We start from the raw sequence: 13890 nt of genomic DNA, 5'->3' as shown, positions 1-13890 counted from the left end.
GAGGAGGTGTGGAGCCGGGAAGAGGCCAGAGAGACCAGAAAGGACTGGCAAGGTGTGGCACCAGGGAAGAAGCAACAAAGCGAATTGAGTTTTATTTGGTTGTTGCTGCCTGGCATCTGGTCAGGATGGTCTCCCGACGGCCCTGGGATGCTGCCAGCTCCTTCTGACTAGGGGCCTGGATTCTCTAATGTGGTCCTGAAGAAGGGCTGGTTAGGGTGAAGCCCAAGGCAGTGCCTGGTGACAGCCACATCTGGGCTGCTAGGAGGTCCCACACTGTTCTGCATTTAAGGCGAAGATTCTTTTTCTTTAAGGCTCTAAAATTCTTAAAGCTTAGATTCCAAAATCCCATGGGAAAGAAGGCAAGTATTTGGCTTGACACAAAACTACTCAAATTCCTATTTGTGCTGTGCAGAGCTCAAGGGTTACTGTCTAGGGACCAGGCAAATTTGCAGAGAGGTCAGAAAGTCTTCTGAATTAAGGGGGAAGAAGTCAGCTGGGTGCGGTGGGTCACACCTGTAATCCCAGCACTTTGGGAGGCCAAGGAGGGCAGATCACCTGAGGTCAGGAGTTTGAGACCAGCCTGGCTGACATGGTGAAACCCCGTCTCTACTAAAAATACAAAAATTAGCCAGGTGTGGTGGTGGGCACCTATAATCCCAGCTACTCAGGAGGCTGAGGCAGGAGAATTGCTTGAACCTGGGAGGCAGAGGTTGCAGTGAGCCAAGATCGCGCTACTGCACTCCAGCCTGGGCGACAGAGTGAGACTCCATCTCCAAAAAAAAAAAAAAAAAGGAAAAGAAAAAAAAAAAAGAGGGAAGAAGTCCCCTCACTCCTTCCCTGTAGATGACCAGAAGTAGGAGTCCTGCATCGATGCTGAGTTGGACAAGGCTCCTATGGCCCCTACAAGCAGCTTGTCCCCCAGAGATCTGTGCCACTGACCTGTGCTCAGAGTGCCATGGAGGGAGGAGCACATATGACAAGAAGGGGCCTAACAGGCATCTGTCCTTGACGACAGGTATTATGGGATGATCTTAGGTTATTTTATTAAGGCAAGAATGTACCTCTTTTGTTTCCCATTCCGGACCAGCCCTGAATGCAGATGATGACATCAGACGAGCTGATCTCTCCACCTCTTTTCTCTTAGAAGTTCTTCAAACCAGTATTGACACGGCCTGTAGTAATTCCCTAAGATGTGGACATGAATTCTGATTTGCACAGAAAAGCAAAGCCCTGGGGCTGAATGGCACTGGCGTGATGCCTGGGAAGAAGAGAGAATCTTCTAGCAAGGATAAGCTGAAGGCTGGGAGTCATATGAACTTGATTACAGAGACGCTTGCCTTTATTTAGAGCTCAGGCTCACAGTGAACAGTGCAACAGCAGTTGCCATCTCTGTTGATCTTACTATGGGTTCTGTGATTATTGCTTTATGTGCTCAGGTTAATCGTTTTATTATTTATTTCTTTATTTATTTATTGAGACAGAGTTTCTCTCTTGTTGCCCAGGCTGGAGTGCAATGGCACAATTTCGGCTCGGTGCAATCTCGGCTCACCGCAGCCTCCACCTCCCAGGTTCAAGCGATTCTCCTGCCTCCGCCTCCCAAGTAGCTGGGATCACAGGCATGCGCCACCACGCTTGGCTAATTTTGTATTTTTAGTAGAGATGGGGTTTCACCATGTTGGTCAGACTGGTCTGGAACTCCCGACCTCAGGTGATCCGCCCGCCTCAGCCTCCCAAAGTGCTGGAATTACAGGCATGAGCCACTGTGCCCAGCCGTTTAATCCTTTTAATAACTCTATAAGGTCAGTCTGCCATTGTCCTGTTTTACCAATGAGAGGAGTGAGGCTTGGAGAAGAAAAATGTGCCCAAGACTAAACGCTTAGCAAATGTTGGAGCTGGGGCCTGAGCTCAGGCAGACTGGGTTTTGAAGCCAGAATCCTAACCATTCTGCCCTGTAGCCTCTAAGAGCCAAGGATTTGGAATCATAATTAATCAGTTTAAATTTTATGCAGTGTTCTCTGGTTCTCATCAAAGAGAGCAGGAAGCATCTCCGGAGAAGAGAGTGACCCAGAGGGCAGGGAGACCTCAGTCCTCTCACCATTCTCATTGTGTCTGGGGCTGAGTCTGGCCTCTGCAGAGCAGTGGATGAGAGCAGCAGCTCTGATTAGGGTGTGACATGGCCTATTCACCAGAGTGAGGCCTGCACGCCAGCCAGGGTCCCAGGCACTGAGCCAACCAGGAAGGGAAACTCCCTCCCATGGTGACATTCCCAGTTACTCTTGAGTCCAGTCTCCAGATGTTTTTTTCACTGAACACGTTTCCAGAGAGTCTCGGAAACCCGGGGCAGTGTGGGGCTGGAGGCAGAGCACTGGTCCAGCATCGAGGGAGCAGGGAAGTCCTTTGGCTACCCAAATGTATCGTGGATCCTGAACAAATCCATTCTGCTCTGAGCCTGCATTTTCCCATTTGCAGTGAGTTGAAGAGTGATCCCAAAACATGATGTCCAAGTCCTAATCCGCCTCACCTGTGAATGTGAGCTTATTTGGAAACAGGATCTTTGCCAATGTAATTAAGGATCTTGAGATGGAATCATCCCTGATTTAAGAACAAATCCAGTGACAGTGTCCTTAAAAGAGACAGAAAAGGAGAGCACACAGAGACATACAGGGAGGAGGGCCATGTGAAGATGGGGGCAGAGCCTGAAGCGACGCAGCTGCAGGCCAAGAATTACCAGCAGCCACTAAACACTAAGGGAGGCTTGGAACGCGTTCTCCCTCGGAGCCTCCAGCAGGGCCAACCCTACCATACCTTGATTTCAGACTTTCGGCTTCCACACCTATGAGAAAATAAATCTCTGTTGTTCTAAGCCGTGAAACTGCGGTCCTTTGTTACAGCGGCCCTAGTCAACTAATGCACTATCTCTGAGAGCACTGATGGGGTCAGGAAGCCTCCTGTTGGGTAGAGGAGCAACTAAGATACTGAACTTGGCCCCCACCCTGAGGCTTACAGGTGAGTAGAGAAGCCAAAACCTGCCCAAAATCACTGCATTTCCAGCTCCAGCTTGATGCACCTTCTGCACCTAAACCCAGGCTTCCCAGGATGGAGTGGGCTCTCAGTCTTGGGGAGTAGACCGACTGCCTTAGGGTGGGGTGGGAGGATGGAAACTCAAACATAGGGAAGGATGAGCCCTTCAGGAACTGCAGGAGACAGAGTAGGGTGGGTGGGATGTGAGCTCTGGCAGGGCCACCCCCAGGAAGCTAGGATCTCCCACTGGGACAGGGAGCCAGGGTTAAGATTCCATCTGAGCCAGCGTCTTTTCTGGGGACCATGCTGGCTCCGCAGAGGGGCTTCTGGGCTTCCAGGTTTCAGCTTGGGTGGTGCCCTGGTGAGAGCAAAGGCTGCTGAGAGCAAAGCCTAGCCCCATGCAAAGTGCTTTGCAGGACTCAGAGGAGGGAATTAAGAACTCTTGGGAACAAGGAGCCGCACCGACTAGTCAGGTGAGGTTGCAGCAGGGTCATCAGAGTCTCCGGTTCTTCACCTGAAAATGCACATAGCAAACCTTGCCTTACAGGGCTTTATGAAATGAAATGAGCTGCTGTGTGCATAAAGCGATTACTGTACCATTTGGCTGAAGCTTTGTTATCGAAAACATTGCTTTCCTTACAGGCTTGAATTGCACCTGAGTTCCAAAGGAGAGGCTGACATTCCTTCCAGAGCATATGCCCAGTGTCTTCAACTTGAGATGGAGCTGGGATGCCAACTCTGCAAACGTGGGCTTTGGGCTTGGACAAGCCTGGGTTTGCATCCCAGCTCTGCCCTTTGCTGTGACTGTGGCCCTGGGAAAAATGAGCCACTCTGAACTTTCCTGATGGCACTCCTAAGTGGGAGACAGTATCATGTCAGGGTGTGATCATGCACGCTGCACATAGTAGGTGTTTAATGATGTTTCTGAATAACAAATGATTTAAAATAAAGGCAGCTGTGTGAAGCAGTGAGAACTGATAGTAAATGTGGCCGAGGCACAGATAGCAGGCAGTTGGGAGGGAGGGAAGAGGGTCTGCTTCTTGAGGGGTAATCAGGGAAACTATATCAGCAGGAATTGTTTTTTTTCACTCTTGTTGCCCAGGCTGGAGTGCAATGGTGTGATCTCAGCTCACTGCAACCTCTGCCTCCCGGGTTCAAGCAATTCTCCTGCCTCAGCTTCCTGAGTAGCTGGGGATTACAGGCATGTGCCATCATACCAGGCTAATTTTGTATTTTTAGTGGAGACAAGGGTTCTCCCTGTTGGTCAGGCTGGTCTTGAACTCCCAACCTCAGGTGATCTGCCCGCCTTGGCCTCCCAAAGTGCTAGGATTACAGGTGTGAGCCACATACCCAGCCGGTAGGAATGTTTTGATTGCAAATGACAGAAATCACTTTTGGCTCGTGGAATGTGACAGTACCTTGAATAAGCAAGACATACTTTTACCTCAGGGCCTTTCTTTATATTTTCTGTTTCCTCTGTTGAAATGCTTTCTCCAGCACCCCCCAAGGTATTTCTGTAGTTCTCTCTTTTATCTCTTTGAATCTTTATCAAATATCTCCTTTATCTCACTGAATCTTTATCAAATCTTTATCAAATACATTTAAATTAAATTTTAAAGTACATTTTAAGCCAGAAGTAGTGGCTCACTACTGTAATCTTAGCACTTTGAGAGGTCTGAGGCAGCTGGATTACTTGAGCACAGGAGTTAAAATTCAGCCTAGGCAACGTGGTGAAACCCTGTCTCTATAAAAAATACAAAAATTAGCTGGGTATTTCCTCTCCTGTAAAGTGGGTAATAACGAGTATCTACTTCCTAGGGTTGTTGTAAGGATTTCATGAGTGCACAACCTGGCTGGTAGCAAACCTGGAGAGAGGATTGATCATTACACAAGCGGGATGCTCGGTAGCCCCAATGTCCTTAGAACCCACCGGGCCCACCCCACACCAACACACAAGGTTCAGAGGTCAACCAGGAGACCAGCGAGTGAATGCAGGGATCCCGCCTCGACTCGCTCCTCTGTCTCTTCCTCCCGCTCTTCCCTCCTCCCAGGACCTGAAGGGCTTTCTGTTCCTTCCTTGAGGGTCTGCAAGGACTCTCCCCACCTTATATCCTGCCCTTTCCAAGGGATCATTTGCCCTCCTGACTCTCCTTGAGCTATAATGACGGAATCGTGGCAAGGGTGTGAGGTGGGGGTGGGGGGTGGGGGGTGGGGAGGTGGGTGGAGGTGGAGAGGTGGGGGGTGGGGGTGGGGTAAGGAGGTGGGGGTGGGGAGGCAGGGAGTGGGGGTGAGGAGGTAGGGGTCTGGTGAGGGGTCAGGGCTGGGGACGTAGGGGTGGGGGTGAGGAGGTGGGGGGGTGGGAGTAGGGGGGTGAGGGTGGGGTGAGGAGGTGGGGGTGGGGGTGGGGAGGTGGAGAGGTGGGGGTGAGGAGGTGGGGGTGGGGGTGGGGAGGTGAGTAGAGATGGAGAGGTGGGGGGTGGGGGTGGGGAGGTGGGTGGAGGTGGAGAGGTGGGGGTGAGGAGGTGGGGGGTGGGGGTGGGGAGGTGAGTAGAGGTGGAGAGGTGGGGGGTGGGGGTGGGGAGGTGGGTGGAGGTGGAGAGGTGGGGGTGAGGAGGTGGGAGGTGGGGGTGGGGAAGTGGGTAGAGGTGGAGAGGTGGGGGTGAGGAGGTGGAGGGGTGGAGGTGGGGTGGTGAGTAGAGGTGGAGAGGTGGGGGTGAGGGTGGGAAGGTGAGTGGAGGTGGAGAGGTGGGAGTGAGGAGGTGGGGGGTGGGAGTAGGGGGGTGAGGGTGGGGTGAGGAGGTGGAGGGGTGGAGGTGGGGGTGAGGAGGTGGGGGCAGGGGTGGGGAGGTGGGTGGAGGTGGAGAGGTGGGGGTGAGGAGGTGGGGGCAGGGGTGGGGAGGTGGGTGGAGGTGGAGAGGTGGGGGTGAGGAGGTGGGGGTGGGGGGTGGGGGGGGGAGGTGAGTAGAGATGGGAGGTGGGGGGTGGGGGTGGGGGGTGGGTGGAGGTGGAGAGGTGGGGGTGAGGAGGTGGGGGGTGGGGGTGGGGAGGTGAGTAGAGGTGGAGAGGTGGGGGGTGGGGGTGGGGAGGTGGGTGGAGGTGGAGAGGTGGGGGTGAGGAGGTGGGAGGTGGGGGTGGGGAAGTGGGTAGAGGTGGAGAGGTGGGGGTGAGGAGGTGGAGGGGTGGAGGTGGGGTGGTGAGTAGAGGTGGAGAGGTGGGGGTGAGGGTGGGAAGGTGAGTGGAGGTGGAGAGGTGGGAAGTGAGGAGGTGGGGGCAGGGGTGGGGAGGTGAGTGGAGTGGAGGTGGAGAGGTGGGAGTGAGGAGGTGGGGGCAGGGGTGGGGAGGTGGGTGGAGGTGGAGAGGTGGGGGTGAGGAGGTGGGGGTGAGGAGGTGGGGGGTGGAGTGGGGAGGTGGGTGGAGGTGGAGAGGTGGGGGTGAGGAGGTGGGGGGGGGTTGGGGTGGGGAGGCGATTAAAAACTTTATTTAAAACTTTAAAAATCATTATCCAGTTCACAATGACAATCATGAGCAGGGCTGCAAAGGCGCAGTGAAGGTCCCGAGAACGGGTAAGGGGATGATGGGTCTGATCCTGTGAGTGAGGGAGGCTGCCCTGCAGGAAGAGTCGGCAAGGTCCAGGGACAGCCGGGCAACGGAGGCAGCTCTTGGAGATTTGGGCCAAACTGGCCTCATGTGATCCTGCTGTCAGGGCCAGAAGCCTGGGGTGCTGCCCAACAGTGCACAGCGGGGTTCCTGGGACCACACAGAGCACAGGCTCCCCCATCTCTGAACTAGGAAGGCCAAAGATCCCCCAGCAAGGCAAATCCCGGCTACCACATAAGACACACAACTGTCTTTTGGCTTCCCCTGCAGGGTCGTGGTGACTAATTTTAACTGACCCTGATGATTCATCCAGGGTGCCTGGGAACCCCCACCCCACCCCACAACCACAGCCACTCCGCAGGGCCTGCTGAGAGCCGCCAACATTCTTCAAGTTCAAAGTCATTCCCCATGCTCTCCAAGCCCACATTCCAACTGCCTCCACGACCCATCCGCTTCACAAAACTTCTGACCCAGCCAAACTGGTCTTCTCTGGGTTTTCTGAACATTCCACGTGCGTTCCTGCTTCTCTAGCTTTGCTCTTACCACCTTTCTTGCCTCTATTGTGCCATCAACCCTCTCCCCAGCCCCTGGCACCTGCCCCAGCGTCTGTGTATTTGATCAGTGGTGATAAAACACTCACTTGAAAAAGTATTGAACACCTATTATGAGCTGTGTGGAGTATTCGGGTGCATTCTTTATATAAATATTATTGTCAGCTTCCCTTTCTCATATTTCCACTAGATTATTATTATTATCTTGGGCCGTGACTGGGCAGGCAATGCTGTACGGTCACCAAGCCCTGCTTCATTTCCTCCTGGACACACAGAGAGACCTTATTCCCACAACTCCCTCCAAGTAAGTGGTGCCTGAGGCTGTGATCTGGCTAATGGAATTTGGGCAGAAGCAATGAGCACCACTTTCAGGCATACCCCCTAAAACCCCTTACAAGATCCCCACTCCCCACCACCTTTTTTTTTTTTTTTTTTTGGAGATGGAAGTTTCGCTCTTGTCGGCCAGGCTGGAGTGCAATGGCATGATCTCGGCTCACTGCAACCTCCGCCTCCCGGGTTCAAGTGATTCTCCTGCCTCAACTTCCCTAGTAGCTGGGATTACAGGCACCCACCATCATGTCAGGCTTATTTTTGTATTTATAGTAGAGACAGGGTTTCACCATGTTGGCCAGGTTGGTCTCGAACTCCTGACTTCAGGTGATCCACCCACCTCTGCCTCCCAAAGTGCTGGGATTTCAGGCTTGATCCACCGTGCCCGGCCCACCCTCACTTCTTTCTCCAGTGGTTTGCCTACTGGATGCAGAGGGATGGGGGTCTTGGAAGTCCTTGGGGAGAGAGCCTGAGTGCCTGAATCACTGGGTGTAGGACAGCCCTGTTTTCAACTTGCATTGGACTGGGAGGTAAATGAGAACTAAATCTTTTGAGTCACGGTTAAGGACATCACGAGATTTAGGGGCTGTTTGTTTCAGCTGCTAGTATGCTAACACACCAGTGTAGGCAGTCATATTTGTATTTCTGTCCTCACCCAAGCCTGGTACATAAGAAGCCCTTAGTAGTCCTCCTCATCTCCCACGAGGCTTCCCTCTCATCCACCCTCCAGATGCAGGCCTGACCCTGTCGTCCCCTCTAGGAAGTTTTCTTCCCCACCTCCTCTTCCTCTTCCCAATTCTGAAATGCTGCTGACCCCCTCAAGGGTCCTTCTCTTCCTCCCTCACATTCTCCCCAGGTGAAGTCTGCTACTTCCTGAATGCTGACACTTCCCATAGCTTAGGCTGTCACCCTGTGCCTGATGGGGTCAACTGAGGCCTCTCCAAATTGCCAGATAAATTCAGGATGTTTTGTGATGCAACTCTGGAAGGGGAACCCAATCCTGTCTTAGCAGAATAAGGATGGGGCATTGATTCTCAAGAAATGAGTCCAAGTCACACAAATGGGAAGAATAGGAATATCTCCCAAGGACCAAATGGGCTTTTTTTTTTTTTTTTTGAGACAGAGTCTGGTTCTGTTGCCCAGACGTGATCTCACCTCACTGCAAACTCCGCCTTCCAGGTTCAAGCAATTCTGCCTCAGCCTCCCGAGTGGCTGAGACTATAGGCGCTCGCCACCACGCCTGGCTAATTTTTTTGTTTTTTGTATTTTTAGTAGAGATGGGGTTTCACCGTGTTAGCCAGGATGGTTTCAATCTCCTGACCTTGTGATCCACCCGCCTCGGCCTCCCAAAGTGCTAGGATTACAGGCATGAGCCACAAATGGGCTTTTAAAGAAGAAATGACTCTGCTGTAGGTTGTGTTTGATTTGAGAGAGACCAGCGAAAACCAGCTGCAGCTGGTTTAGGGTGATTGTGGCTTCATTTTTCCTCTCTGCTTCTCCTGCCCCCTCCCTGGGGCGCCCGCCCTCGAGCAGGGCTGACGCTGATGCCTCCTTCCTGGGGGAGCCTGGGTTTGATTGTTTTTCAAGGGAAACGGGGAGGTGTTGGGATAGGGATGGGCGGTGCCTGGGGAGAGAGAATGTGTGTGGCTGCAGGATGCTGGGGAGGGAAGAAGGAAGGAGAGGACCTGGCCTAGAGACTGCCCAGACGGGTCCCTGCACTCCCCAGCTTCCCCTAAGGAGTAAGGTCTCCTCTCCCATGTTCTGCAACCCAGAAGTAACCACACCCATGCCCTCTCTACGCCCCTCGTGCAGCCTTCAGGGTAGACCAAGGAGAGCACCTCCCCTTCCTGGTGAAGGGAGCCCAATAGACGCTGGTGCCGGCTGGCCAGGAAGGAGGTGGACAAACCTGGCGACCGCTCCCTGGCACTACCTCACCAGAGGACAGCTCACACCTCCACAGGTGTCAGAGGAAAGAAGCTGCCTTGGGGATGCATTTGTATGCCTACAACTGCCAGGCACATGCCCCTTGAACGCCCGATGCTACGTGTCCCAAAGGAAACTGGTCTCCACCCACCCCCACCCCCTCCTCCTCCTGGGTACCCCACCTTAGTAAATGGCGCCACCATCTGCCCGGTCACTCAGCTAGAAACTCAGCTCCTGGCAGCAGATGACGGACACTCTGGTTAACCGACTCTCTCCAGTCTCCAAGTTCAACCTGCGGGGAAATCCTGGAAATCCTCTCTCCAGCTCTCCCCTGCCTCTCCCTCAGTTCCAAACCCCACCCCACTCAGTACATGGTCCCCCAACAGGCTTTCAAATGTCTGCCTTCCCCAAACCAATCTGTGGTTTTAAAAGAAATCAGGGCCAGGTACAGTGGCTCATGCCTGTAATCTCAGCACTTTGGGAGGCCGAGGCGGGTGGATCAGCTGAGGTCAGGAGTTTGAGACCAGCCTGGCCAACATGGCAAAACCCCATCTCTATTAACCAACCAAACAAACAAAACTTAGCCTGGGTGTGGTGGTATGCATCTGGAGTCCCAGCTACTAGGGAGGCTGAGGCAGGAGAATTGCTTGAACCCGGGAGGCGGAGGCTGCAGTGAGCCAAGATCACACCACTGTACTCCAGCCTGGGTGACAGATTGAGACTCCACCTCAAAAACAAAACAAAACAAAAATCAGGACAGGGGGCCAGGATTGACTGGGGAGGGGCGTGCAGGAACTTGCGGGGATGACAATGTTCTATAACTTGATACAGTTTGAGCTACGTAAGTGTTTGTAGTTGTCAAATCTCAGCAAAAGTATATTTAAGATGTGTGCCATTAAATGTAAATTTTACATCTTACAGCAAAAGAAAAAATGCAAAGAAATATTGAACTCTTGTTCGTGTCATGCATCGTGGAGTTTCTGCAGGGAAGCGGATAGATGTCTGCAATTTAAAATACCACAAACAAGAAGAACGGATGGGTGCGTAGAGGGAGAGATAGACGTGACTCAATTCATTTAGTAAAATGCCAGTGGTAGAGTTTAGGTGGTGTTCTGTATGAAATTCTTCCGACTTTGCTGCATGTATGAAAATTTTATAATAAAATGTTAGGGAGAAATGTCTCCTGGCTTCAGAATGGTGTAAACCCAGGAGGTGGAGCTTGCAGTGAACTGTGATCCAGCCACTACACTCCAGCCTGGGCGACAGAGCGAGACTCTGTCTCAAAAAAAAAAAAAAGAAAAAAAAAGATAGGGGCACAACCTTCTACATCCCTTTCTCCTTCCTGATGGTTAGAATGAGGGCATGATGGCTGGAGCTCAAGCAGCCATCTTGGATCAGGAGGTGAAGGCCATATGTGTAACATGACAGAGCACTAAGGTAGGTTGAAACTGGGTCCGTGAGACTGTGGTGTGCTATGTCAGCTTTGAATCCCCTATCTCTAGACTTCTATATGAAAGATAAGTTAATACTCTCTTGTTGAAGCCATGTTATTTTGAATTTTCTGTTACCAACAACCAAACCTAGTCCTAACACAACAACTTCTACGTCCTTGAATGTTTTGATCCTTGTACTTGGAATGTCTTTTCCTCACTTTGCTCCTAACAAACTCCTATTGATCCTTCAAAACCTTGCTCGGACATCACCTTCTCAGTTACATGTTAATTCCTTGGTGGAATTAGTGTTTCCCTCCTCCATGATTTCTCTGTACCTTCTATCACAGTGTGCAATTACTGAGCACTTACTGTGTATCAGGCACCATGCTGGGTGCTCCATCTTTTAATCCTCACAATGATATTTAAGATAGGTTATTCTTTTCCAAATCTCCACTTTATAGATAACAAAAACATAAACCTTGGAAAGTTATGACACTTTTCATGGATCACAAAAGGAGTGCATGGTAGGGCCAAGCACCAAGTCCAGGAGTCTCATTCCAAAGCCTTTAGCCCTATGCTGAATGACCTTGATTATTGTCCTTATCAGAAGGTGCTAACAACATTAGGTCACACATCCTTCCCTCCTACCACCTCTCAATGCTCAGAGGCCAGCTGGTGTCACCTTGCTCCCCCCAGAGCCCAGCACAGAGCCTGGCACACACCAGGTGAGCATGAGTGCTGTGGAACAGGACTGTCCGTTCTGAGCTCCCAAGTCCTTGTCTTGGTCCTTGTGCTTGGAATTATCCCTTCCTCACTTTGCTCCTAACAAGCTCCTATTGATCCTTCAAAATGCTGCTTAGGCATCACCTGAGCCTGGCACATAAAGTTCTTCCCGGTGGGTGTTGCCTCCCATGGCCCCCCTTGCCCCACGCGTCTCTGGCAGGCTTTTGCAGCACTGTTTGGTACCTCTGCTTAGAACAGTCTGCAGAACGCTCCCTCATACGTTCACATCCAGGCCAACCGTCACCTCTGAACAAACTTCTATTGATCCCTCAAAGGCCTTCACCTCACAGGCCTAGGTGCTGCCTTCTCACCTCTCCAAAGCCTTTGCTGAAATCTCTGCTGTATTCCAGATCCCGCTGAGGTATCTCCTCCACTAGACTTTGAGTCTCTTGAGAGCAAGGACCATGGATACCTTATATCACAGTGAGCAATTATTGAGCACTTACTGTTGTTAAAAAAGTTTAACCTCTAGCTGCCTCCTTACATATTTAAGTTAGGCCTACAGGTTTTTCTGTATATCATGAACTATATCAAGTGGAGGTATAGACAGACTATAGCCTACGCTGTGCCAATCACCGCATTTTGGCCAATCAAATGTAGCCAACTGTTCGAACCATGTTGAGATAAGGCAAATGCCAACCTGTAACCAATCCAGCTGTTTCTGTACCTCATTTCTGTTTTCTGTATGTCACTTTCCTTTTTCTGTCTATAAATCTTCCACCACTTAGCTGTGGAATCTCCAAGCCTACTCTGGCTCAGGAGGCTACCCCGCTCGCAAATCATTCATTGCTCCGTTAAACTCCTTTACATTTAATTTAGCTGAAGTTTTTCTTTTATCACTGTGTATCTACCACATTCAGTGCTCCCTTTTTCTTAATTTTATTTATTTATTTATTTATTTATTATTATTATTATTATTATTATTTTGAGACAGGGTCTCACTCTGTCACCCAGGCTGGAGTGCAGTGGTGTGATCTCGGCTCACTGCAACCTCTGCCTTCTGGGCTCAAGCGATTCTTCAGCCTCAGCCTCCTGAGTAGCTGAGACTACAGGCGTGCACCACCATGCCTGGCTAATTTTTATATTTTTAGTAGAGACAGGGTTTCTCCAGGCTGGCCTTGAACTCCTGACCTCATGTGGTCCTCCCTCCTCGGCCTCCCAAAGTGCTGAGATTTCAGGCATGAGCCACTGTGCCTGGCCAGTGCTCCCTTTTTCAGTCCTCATAGTGACATTTGAGCTAGGTTATTCTTTTCAAAATTCCCATTTTACAGATTTTTTAAAAAGCATCCTTGGAAAGTTATGCCACTTTTCCTGGATCACAATATTAAAGGATCACAATTCATCTTCTAATAATTTGGTAAGCCATCCATGGTCTTCTAAGCAAGGCGCCATGAATATATCGAATATAGAGACAGAAGACCCCTCCCCGCTGGCTGGGTTGAGGGACTGAGAAACAGCCCAGATGGAAGGGGCAAGGCAGAGGTGCAGGCTTTTCTCCTTGTTGCCACTAGATGGCAGTAGGGCCCCCATTGTCAGCCCCTGGGGCAAGGTCACCGGCTGTCTTTGCCTTTGCCTCCAGCAAGCCAAGATCCTGGACAAACTCAATGCAAAAATAAACAATCGAAGAGCATGTTGGCTTGGTCCTTTGCCAGGTACCTTAGAGCAGGTGAGAGAGTGAGGGGGAAGGACCCCAAATTAGACCAGTTCTTAGCCATGAAGCAGAGACCCTGAAGCCAGACTGCCTGGGTTCCAAACTTGGGCTTGGTATTTCCTAGCTCTGTGACTCTGGGAAAGTAACTTAACTTCTCTGTGCCTCAGTTTTCTTAAGTGTGAAGTGAGGCTTGTAAAAGTGAGGCTTGTGAGCCCCTCCCAGGGCTGCTGGGAGGAGGGGTGTCCCTGGTGTGCACTAAGTACAATATGAGTTTGTGGCTTTTATATTCCTGCCTCTGAGGCACTCACAGGGTAGAAATGGGGAGAAGCCAGTCCAGACGGGTGCATCCCAAAGCAAGAGAGATGAGAAGGCTGCACCCATGCTAGAGCTAGAGAGGGGAAGAGGGCACATCTGCCAGGAATGGGTAGAGCGGGGTAGGGGGAGTCCTGGCAGGGGAGCTGTTCCTGTGCAATGGGCCTTGAAGAAAGGGGAGGATGGGTGGATGTGGGGTTAGGTGACTGTGGAGGTGGGGCTGGTCTCTGTCCAGGTGACAGGTGGATGGTGGAGCTGGAGGAGCCACTCTGAGCCTCCAAGGCTGGGG

Source organism: Trachypithecus francoisi, unplaced genomic scaffold (assembly GCF_009764315.1).
Source record: "Trachypithecus francoisi isolate TF-2019V2 unplaced genomic scaffold, Tfra_2.0 Lachesis_group14, whole genome shotgun sequence".
In the NCBI taxonomy this organism is placed as follows: domain Eukaryota; kingdom Metazoa; phylum Chordata; class Mammalia; order Primates; family Cercopithecidae; genus Trachypithecus; species Trachypithecus francoisi.
This window is presented reverse-complemented; position numbering follows the sequence as displayed.